General features: G+C 44.7%; 1 protein-coding gene across 1 annotated transcript in view; it reads right to left on the bottom strand.

Annotated features, from left to right (window-relative positions):
• Positions 1-490: 490 nt before the first annotated feature.
• The window catches only part of LOC149357278 (uncharacterized), a 39161-nt gene continuing 29951 nt past the window's right edge, over positions 491-9700 (bottom strand). The window contains exon 8 of the mRNA XM_089584487.1: positions 491-4843. The gene's annotated coding sequence lies outside the window, so the exon portion shown is untranslated. The remainder of the gene's footprint in view (positions 4844-9700) is intronic.

The following is a 9700-nucleotide window of genomic DNA, read 5'->3' as shown; positions in this document are numbered from 1 at the left end:
AGGGTGGTCCTAAAAACATAGTTGCTAACTACAGGCCGATTTCGCTTACAAGTATTAGTTGCAAAACGCTTGAACACATAATATATAGCGCATTGATGAAGCATTTGGAACAAAATGAATTTTTCACTCAAGCTCAGCATGGTTTCAGATCAGGTTACTCGTGTTCGACGCAGCTCTTAGAATTTAGCCATGATATTTTTTCATCATTTGACAAGGGTCTACAAACGGATTGCATTTTTTTAGATTTCAAGAAAGCGTTTGATTTGGTACCTCATGATTTACTACTGTATAAATTATCTTTGATCAAGATTCCAACTTCTCTTCTAAACTGGCTTCAATGTTACCTGCAGGGACGCAAACAACGTGTATTGATTAATGGGTCCCAGTCTGATTATGTTCCTGTATCTTCGGGGGTACCGCAGGGGTCTGTTTTAGGACCTCTGCTGTTTCTAGTTTATATTAATGACATTTCTAAATACATGACCTGTAAAATACGTTTATATGCTGACGATTGTGTTGTCTACCATGTTATTAACAGTTCTTCAGATTCTTGTCATTTGCAGTGCAACTTGGACCGCATACAACAATGGTGTTTGAAGTGGCAGATGTTTCTGAACCCAATAAAATGTCAGTTCATTTCTTTCACGCGCAAGCATCACCCTTTCTTGGCTGAATACAAACTAGATTCTACCCGACTTTCCAGAGTTACTAACTATAAATACCTCGGCGTTTACTTTTCGTCTAATCTCACCTGGAATGAGCACGTCGAGCACGTTTCTGCTAAAGCTTATGGCATGCTAAATTTTCTAAGAAGAAATTTTAAAATGGCACCACTAAAAGTTAAAGAGCTTCTTTATTTTACCTATATTCGGCCAATATTGGAGTATGCTTGTGTTGTTTGGCACCCCCTACTTTAAATTTAACAGACATGCTTGAGCGTGTTCAGAACTTTGCCGCTCGGTTTGTTTCAAGTAATTATGATTTTAACAGCAGTGTTACTAACATTAAACTAACGCTGGGATGGGAGCTGTTACGGAAACGCCGTACCAACTCCCGGTTAGAAATGCTGTATAAAATCTTTCACCGAAAAATAAAAATAGATAAAGAAAATTATTTACTTCCACCGCATTTCAGGTCAAACAGACTTGACCATGGGTGGAAGATTAGAGAAATTAAATGCAAAACTAACACTTATCAAAACGCATTTTTCCCATCTACCATTCATGACTGGAATCGCCTGCCCCATGAAATTGTTGAGTGCCGTTCAGAGTCTACGTTCCGCGCGTTGCTGTCGGATGTATGAGTGCACAGTTGGCTTTCTTTTTTTTTTTTCGTCATGTCTTTTTGTTGTTTCATATTTCATTCATTTTGTACTTGCTGTGTCATGCCTTGTTGTATTGCTTTTTTTTTCTTCCTCTTTTTTTTCCGGCCTAATCTTCTGTTATGTATCCTCATCCCCCCTGCAATAATGCCTTCGGGCGCTGCAGGTATTTCCAATAAATAAATAAATATGCAACTTCGCAACAAAATGCAGCCCAGTAGCCAGACATTCTGAATACGCCAACCATAGAACAAACGTTCAAGAAACCACCCCACTCGGAACCAAAACAAATAAACAAAAAAGGTTCTTATTCAAACGTTAGCATATTCAAGCTAATCAAAACAATGCCAACCGCACACAGTGCAGCCTATCCCCCTGTGGACGCGCTGACTTTGCTCCACAGCTCACGGAAAAAGAAAAGACGCGGCAGCTGTCCCCACACTGCCTGGTACCATAACTCACAGCCGTAGACCGTAGCAGAGCCTGTGTCAAAACATCCTTACACCCTCCCACACCCTTCACCACACCAGAGTCCTTTTTTGCCCACTGCGTAGTTAGAGACAAGCCCACAGCACCTGCGTTGCATCCCAGCCAGAAAAAGAGCCGAGCTGGCTCCAAAATGTTGGGATATTGAAATTGAAAAGGTTTTGGCTGAAGATGTGTTGCAGTTTACCACAAGTTATCAAACCAAACCAGACAAGCAACTCTCAAACTGCTTATTTTTACGGTGTTCAACAAGAATGGGTTCATAACAGTGAACAACCGATGCCACTATGTGCATCGGAATACTTTCATGCTCAAGCACCCCCTCAGTGCCTAACGGCAGCACTTCCTCAGGCAGCTTACGAGGAGAAATGGTAGCCAGTGTCACATGCCTTGTGTGTAGTGCATGTTACCAAGCAACCACAGACATGTTTTCTCCAAAAAAGCACTCACCACAATGGGAGCATGCATACATAATGAGTTCTACTTGCCCAGGCTTATTTACACACTGATAACCCACAGGCCATCGACATCGTTGTTCCCAATAAAGTACGCCAACGCCATCACGCTACACTCCAGCCAATCGGCGAATGCTACCATACAATTTCACCGTTGGGCCCACACAAAAAACACACACATAGTGTCAGAGAAGGCACTTGCAATGATTGGTGAAAAGCCTGCAGCAATCATTACACAGTGTGCACCTACGACTGGTGAACCTAAGCAAGCCATGCTGCAAACTGAAGCAACTGCACTCATCATGTGCTGCTATAGACAAGCGTCATGTTTGTAAACAAAGGTGGCGCTGCGGTCAGCAGCGACATGGGGTGTAGGCAAAAATGTAGCATGCCCACCCCGCACCAAGCGATGCTGCCTTAGAAACCAACTCGCGTGCGCGAATATTTCAGAGCGTACGCATCGCTTGTGGTTAGAAAAATTTGTTGGTGACCGGAGAGCAGTTCAGCACCTTTTCAACCTGTTCACCGGACGGAATTACCTGGCGATGCGCTGCATAGGCTTCCTTCTGGGCTCCTATATTTGGCAGCAACGGTGCGGCTATGGCGGCCGACTATAGGTTGACTTATTAAATGAAACCGAGAAAGCCCGAGGTATACAGGTCTGCAGTCTCAACAATTGGGGCGATACAGCATACCCGATCGCTAAGTGCAAGAAGAAGGACGACTGGATGCACGACGCGGGGCAGCTTTTTCCCATGACGAACCTTTGTGATGTGCCTGCTCTCGACCAGCCGCTTCAGTGCGGTGAACGCCAAACACTACTGGACACTGAAGCCATGAAGTTACTTTAAATGAGTCATGCAAATGCGATCTTCACTGGTAATGTCTGAAAAAATGCTCTTCTTGTTCGCTTCGCTTTAAGAGAGGTGCACAGGCGAATGGATAGAAGTTTACCTCGAGCTACAATGAAGTTACGTTTGCTCTGCACAGCAAAATATTTCAAGTCATTCTGATTGCAGGCCTTATTCTGCTCGATAACTGGTTTTTGGTCTGGTATTTGCTGTTTTCGCCAGGTTCTGATTGACCAGTAATTGTAAAATTCAGGTAATATGGGAAATAACACTGCATGATTTTGCCGATACCTTAGTGACGTTAATCGTTTTCTAGCATAGGTGGTGAAAAAACGTACATATTGAAGCTCATGGAAGCGAAAATAGAGAAAAAGCTACGCGTCATATATTCACTACCGGACTACAGTGCTGCTTCAAACGTCGCGCTTAGTGGTCCGATGAATGCTGAAGGCGACTGGCAGCAGCGGTTTTTTTTTTTGTAGCTCAAAAAGATGCCCGGGACATAGTCCGGGGAACGCCACCTGAAAACGGTCCCCTGCGTTCAATTTACGGTACACCAACATGGAATGTTGCGTCCAGACTTCTCGTAATGACAGCCCAATAACGCGAAAAATCTGGAGACGTTGACTCTTGCACTGTTCGTCGCGCGACTGAAGAGCAAACATGTGGATTAAGAGACGCAAACTATCATAATTCGATGCAGAAATGCAATACTAGCAGCGCGACCGATCCGTCGCCAAACTTTCCCGCTCCATGGTCGCTGCGCATCGCTTTGGCCCATATCTAAATGCCATAAACTTGAGGAAACTTGTGCCGCTGCCTTTCTTCAGCATTGCGGTTCAACCACCCGCACCACAACTGGCCGGAATATTGCCAAATGCATTCAAGAACGCGCAACCGTGGCATACCCAAGGCGCACGGTACCGCCTTTTGCATACGCAACAAAAGTCACTGCCGACCCCAGCGCCACCGCATCTTCGTGACGTCACGGCCTGACGCTTGTCTATATGACGACATCGCGCAACACGCAGACACCCACTGCAGTAGCTCAGCTGATCAACGCATTGTCCTTATGATCTGTGTAGTTGGTGTGATTCCTGGTTGTGGTGGCCACAATGCAATGGAGACCAAATGAAGAATTTATTCCCCATGTGCTGCGCAGTGATAGCGCAAGTTTAAGTGCTCTAGACAACTGTTATCATTCTAAAGCCCTCTAGTGTGGCATGTGATAACCCACCTACAGCTGTGGGAAGTTATGCACCAAAAACCAAATCATACACCTGTCCCATATATTGTCAACCCATGTTAAAGAAGCCCAAGTAATGAAAATTATTCCAGGTTTCTCCACTACAGTGCACCTCAAAGCAAACATACATCTTCAGTGCATCCAAACAACAATACACAGGAACTAGCATTGAAAGCACAAAATATACACAGACACCAAGAAACTTGTGCAGGGACTCTTGCTCACACAATCCCCATCTTCAGTTTGCTTCACGACATAAAAGCACACCATCTCTGCTGACTGCAGACTTGCACTGCCCATGTCACTAGAGCCATCTTGATGCGATGCGCCTTGTTATGTGGGTTTGCACAGGTTGTGCCTGCAGACTGCCTCAAAGCGGCTTGACAGGGATGGTGTAGCTGATGGCAGCGTACTTGCCTGGCACTGCCACAGCTGCCACTCTCCACGAGCTTGTCAACGATGCTGGGGAGCTGGCTGACATAGCCTGCATTACATAGATGCAAACAGAAAGGAACCCATGAAAAAAAAATGAAATCATAAGCAGCACTGCAAAGAGCTGAAAATTCAGGATCTCTATACCCACCCAAAAAAATATCAGGGCTTGCAGCCCTGAACTCGACCACTCCAAGTGCCGCAATCATTAGGGTAACCTCCGCTAAGTTCAATCAGTTAAGAATGATATACTTGATCTTTCTCTTTTCAGCCCGTACATGCTTACAGATCTTTATCAGGGCATCAAGATGACTGTCCCAATAGCATTCTCAAAAGTCAGTGTTACTAAGCCCCCAACTGTCCAGTGTCAGAACATTATTACAAATTTCACCATTCCTTTACTTACGAAAGAAATAAACATGTAATCAAATACTTCTGTGAATGCTCTCTGGTGTAAGTACTATGAAGTGCAGTCACTCCTTTTCCACTCTTCTATGCAACATATGTTGGCAGCTCTTACAATTTTCTATTGCATGAGCAGTACTATTGCTAGAAGATGACGCTATACCACCATGACATGCTCCGCAGCTGAGCGACTGTGAGACGTACTGCTTTTACGATGCTGCCTCCAAAAAGTGTGGCTGATACGACGATATCACAATGAGGCTCTATTCTTATCTTCATATCAGCCTTATTTGAGAATCTTTTGTGAGGCTTTTTTGAAAAACAAGAGGCATCTACCTTTGTGCAAAACCGTTTACACAGAGCGCGTGACTTTCTGAAGTAGTGGTTTGCGCGTCGCCCTGGCCATTATCCAGGTATTGGTTAACCCACGTGTTTGGAAAAATACGATTTTGTAAAAACAGGTCAGCTTACAGACGAGTAACTACATTAATAATGCAAAAATGCAAGCATTCATAAATGAGACGTGGAAACTATATGCATATCTGGAATTAAGACGCGATTCTGGATAGTCGTAAGTCCATTTCAAGGAGCTGCAGATACCAACGTTCTCCAGAAGTCGCAGGGACTGTGTTGAGCTGCATCTCGTGAACAAGTTGGCAGCAGCCAGAACCACATTACCATGCGCAATGCGCTCCCGCACATGCGCCCCACTTTGTGGCCTGCATTTCTTTCCAGGTTTTTGCCACAATGACAAAAGCCAATGACCTCCACACAAAAAAATAGACAAAAAAGAGGACATTAACTAGCAGTCAGGTACCTGATGACTGACCAAAACAAAAAACTTTTCATTTCTTGACCACACCGCAAAATGCATTTACATCGCATTTTAACCAGGACATTCTCTCAAGAGTATGAGAACACTAAGCACAGTTCAACAGTGCAAGTGCCCTGCAAGTAGCACTGTTCATGTGAGCGGTGGACAAATTGCTTCCCAGAGGGCTATAGCAGCGGAAGTGCATGTGGACAGTGAGGGTCCGGCACAACTATCCTGCAGTTTTGATGCTCGCCTTATCACCAGCACAGACCAAGCCTTTCTGCTCCCGTCAGTGTTTGTCAGGGGCACCTTTAAATATTCATGGAGTATTCATCAAGACAAAATATAGTACAGCCCACTTATAATGAACCTGACGGTCACGCATATTATGTTCATTGCATCTGAGGTTTGTTGGAAGTGGACATCCCATATTACAGGCAAATGTACAAAGCCACACGCAAGCACCATTTATTTTTTAAAGAAGCTCCTTATGCGCATATGGTGCCTAAAGGTAGACGCTATGGCGGCACTTTGCAAGCTCGCCAGAGACGTCATGTGCTCCTCGCCAAGACACTTGATGTGACTAGCTGCTTTGGAATTGCGATGTAATTAATAGCAGTTGAAGCGTTCATGGCAGCTTGTGCTAGATTGGCACTCTCGGCATCGTCTTCATAATAACCTCTTTCTTGGCAGTTTGGGAGTGCATATGCGCGCATACTTTAGCCGCTTTGGTGCACGATTCTCGTATGTCAGCATCATCACAAATGCAAACCAAGTCATTCTTAACAAATTCACATCTGACCAACTTTGAAGGATGCGCTGCCGCAAGTCCAATTCAATCGCAATGCGCGGGTGTTCCACCGCATCCTCCGTTCTTCCTGGATGTGTAAATCCTACCCCACTAAAGCAATTTGTGATGCACTTTAATGCAGTCATTTCTATCTAAACGGTTATAATCGTTTTGACGGCTGTGAACAGAGACCCTAACTGAGACATCGGCAGCTGGTCTCTAAGTTGCTACCGGCATACACTGTGACAGTGCCAATAGGGCACTAAAGCACGTGAATGAAGCGCCCATGTCACGTGGCTGGTCTTCCGTGCTGCATTCGATGGCATTCAGAGAACAGCACATGGTGCTAAGCACAGTTACCGAGCACGAGCAGGAACTGAACTTTTTTTGTTCTCTATACAGTGCTCGAAATCAATTGACCACTTGACACACAGTCATGCTTCATTCCTATACCCCCCTTCTATACTAAAGCCTAGTGGCATACTCGTCGAATAAACGAAATTCATTTGTGATCCATGTCTTTGTGTTAGGCCTGCAGTGTACACATGCGTAGCTCACGAAGTATCTTGGCCTGAGAGACTTGGCGATGACAAACGGTAGCTGCCGGTCACTCATGTCCATAAATGTGTACAGAAAGTTGGTAATGCGAAGCGTTGCCTTCCCAGGCATGCATTTCGATGGCTACATCTGGTAAATAGTTTCGTTCGCCTTGTACACATCACACCTTTATGACTACTTTCTCAAGTTGCCCTATTCTTTCCAAAGAAGAGGGGAGATTGTGTCACGGGAACTGGGAGGCGCTGTTCGATCACTGGCCCTAAAGGAAGTGCGAGGTTACGGTGGGGCCAATTTTGTGGTGCCTCCTCGTTTGCAGCAACCGAGTTGTGCGGCCACACTTGTACGTTCTATCTTAGATGCAGTGCCATAGCCCCAATACATATCTTAGCGGTCACATTGCCCTTGTTCATAGAGCGTCCGTTTAACTGTGGCCATTATAAGTGGGCTCAACGTAGTTGACAGAAAAGATTGTTCAAGTACTTTGGTGTATATTTCAGTGCTTATTTAGGCTGGAGTGCCCACATAAATCCCACCATAAACAAAGCATCTCAAAAACTGGAACGCATTAAACGTCATTTATACCTTGCCAAGTCCAAGAAAAAGCTTCACACGTATACTACTCTCATAAGGTCAGCTTTACAGTATGCCTTTACAATATAAAATCCAAGCAGCATTTCATTAATTAACCACATTGAGTCTGACCAAATCAAGCTTCATCAAATCAAGCTTCATCAGAGTTCATCATTACTACAGGAAACTCAATATTCCCGACCTTATCACTCGACGCAACTTCTCCTGTTTATCGCTCTTTCATTCTTTATAGTACAGTGACTCCCCATTCGCACCTGACCTTATTGCTCTCTCTTATCATATTTCATCCAGGAGTGATCATTTCCGCAAAGTAACACCCACCTTTGCAAGAACCCTAAAATATCAAACCTAGCCCTTACTATTCTCTATGGAAGATGAACTCGTTGCCGAATGACATGATTACTGAAACTGAGATATCCCATTTTCATACAAGAGTTTCAGTGCACCTTAGTTGCCCAAACTCATCGTAGTATTGTTTTCACTATTGTCTATTTAAGAACTATGTGCTCTGTCGTGCCCAGATTTAGGGACTCGCGAATGGACTTCCTTTTCTCCATGGAAGAACTAGACGCCGCCATCGCTGGTTGCAGACGGTCATCGTTGCCGGGGCCCGATGGAGTAGCATACTCTACACATGCAAACCTTGGTCAGGAGGCTCGACGTGCTCTTTAGACCATTTTAACTTATCATGGTGTGTAGGTACAGTACCAGATGCATGGAAATCAAGTCATCTGGATCCAGTCCTTATACCTGAAAAATCACCGCTTGACCTTGCATTGTATTATCCAGTTGCACTGGCTAGTTGCGTGGGCAAACTCATGGAAAGGATGGTACTTGAGAATTGAGTGGTATCTAGAAGCTAACAAATAAAACCAGATGTAATGTCTGGGTTTCGATGTGGACGTTCATCAATTGATAGCGTGATTGACCTGGTGTCATCAGTTCAACATCAGAAACATCTGAAGTGCTTGACCGTGGTGTTGTTTCTGGATGTTAAAGGGGCACACGATGTCAATCATCAAGCTATTATGGACGCTCTGGAATCTGCAGAAATTGGTGGTCGCATATTCTGCTGGATGCAAAGTTATTTATCCAATAGATCACTCTTTATGCAAACTGAGGATGGACCAACGTCTTCACATTTCACTTCCCGTGGTGTCCCACAGGCTGGGGTATTTAGCCCAATGCTTTTCAACCTTCCGCTTGTCAGCCTTATCAACGTACTACCACAGTCGGCGCAACTCTCAGTCCATGTGGACGACATTTGTGTCTGGGCATCAGGAGTTACGCGGCCGCAAGTTAGAGCAAGGCTTCAAAAGGCAGCCAGCATTCTTATGGCCTACCTCCGCTTGCAAGACCTAGAGATTTAAAGTGAAAAATATTCCCTGGTTGTCTCTACATGCAAAAGTATGTCTCATTACCCCGTATGTATAAATGGCTGAAAAATACCCTGCGAAAGAAGGCATGGCTTCCTTGGAGTAATTACTGATCGTAACCTATCATGCAGACCATGTCTCGTACATGAAAAGGCAATTGACATTGATCGTTCACGTTCTCTCCTTTCTTGGAGGGAAGCCGTGGGGTGCATCAGTGCAGTTAATGCTCCACCTGTACACCATATTATTCATGGGATTCCTTCGGTACAGTCTCCCTGCACTTGGAAACTTGAGGAAAACGAACATACAGTGTCTACAAAGCATTCAAGACGACTCCGGAGACTCTGGACGTGCCTAGGACTGCCCAAATGCACG

This window comes from Amblyomma mixtum, chromosome 3 (assembly GCF_055824585.1).
Source record: "Amblyomma mixtum isolate Tamu chromosome 3, ASM5582458v1, whole genome shotgun sequence".
NCBI lineage: Eukaryota > Metazoa > Arthropoda > Arachnida > Ixodida > Ixodidae > Amblyomma > Amblyomma mixtum.
The sequence above is the reverse complement of the archived record's forward strand: the minus strand, read 5'-3'. Positions and strand labels throughout refer to the sequence as shown.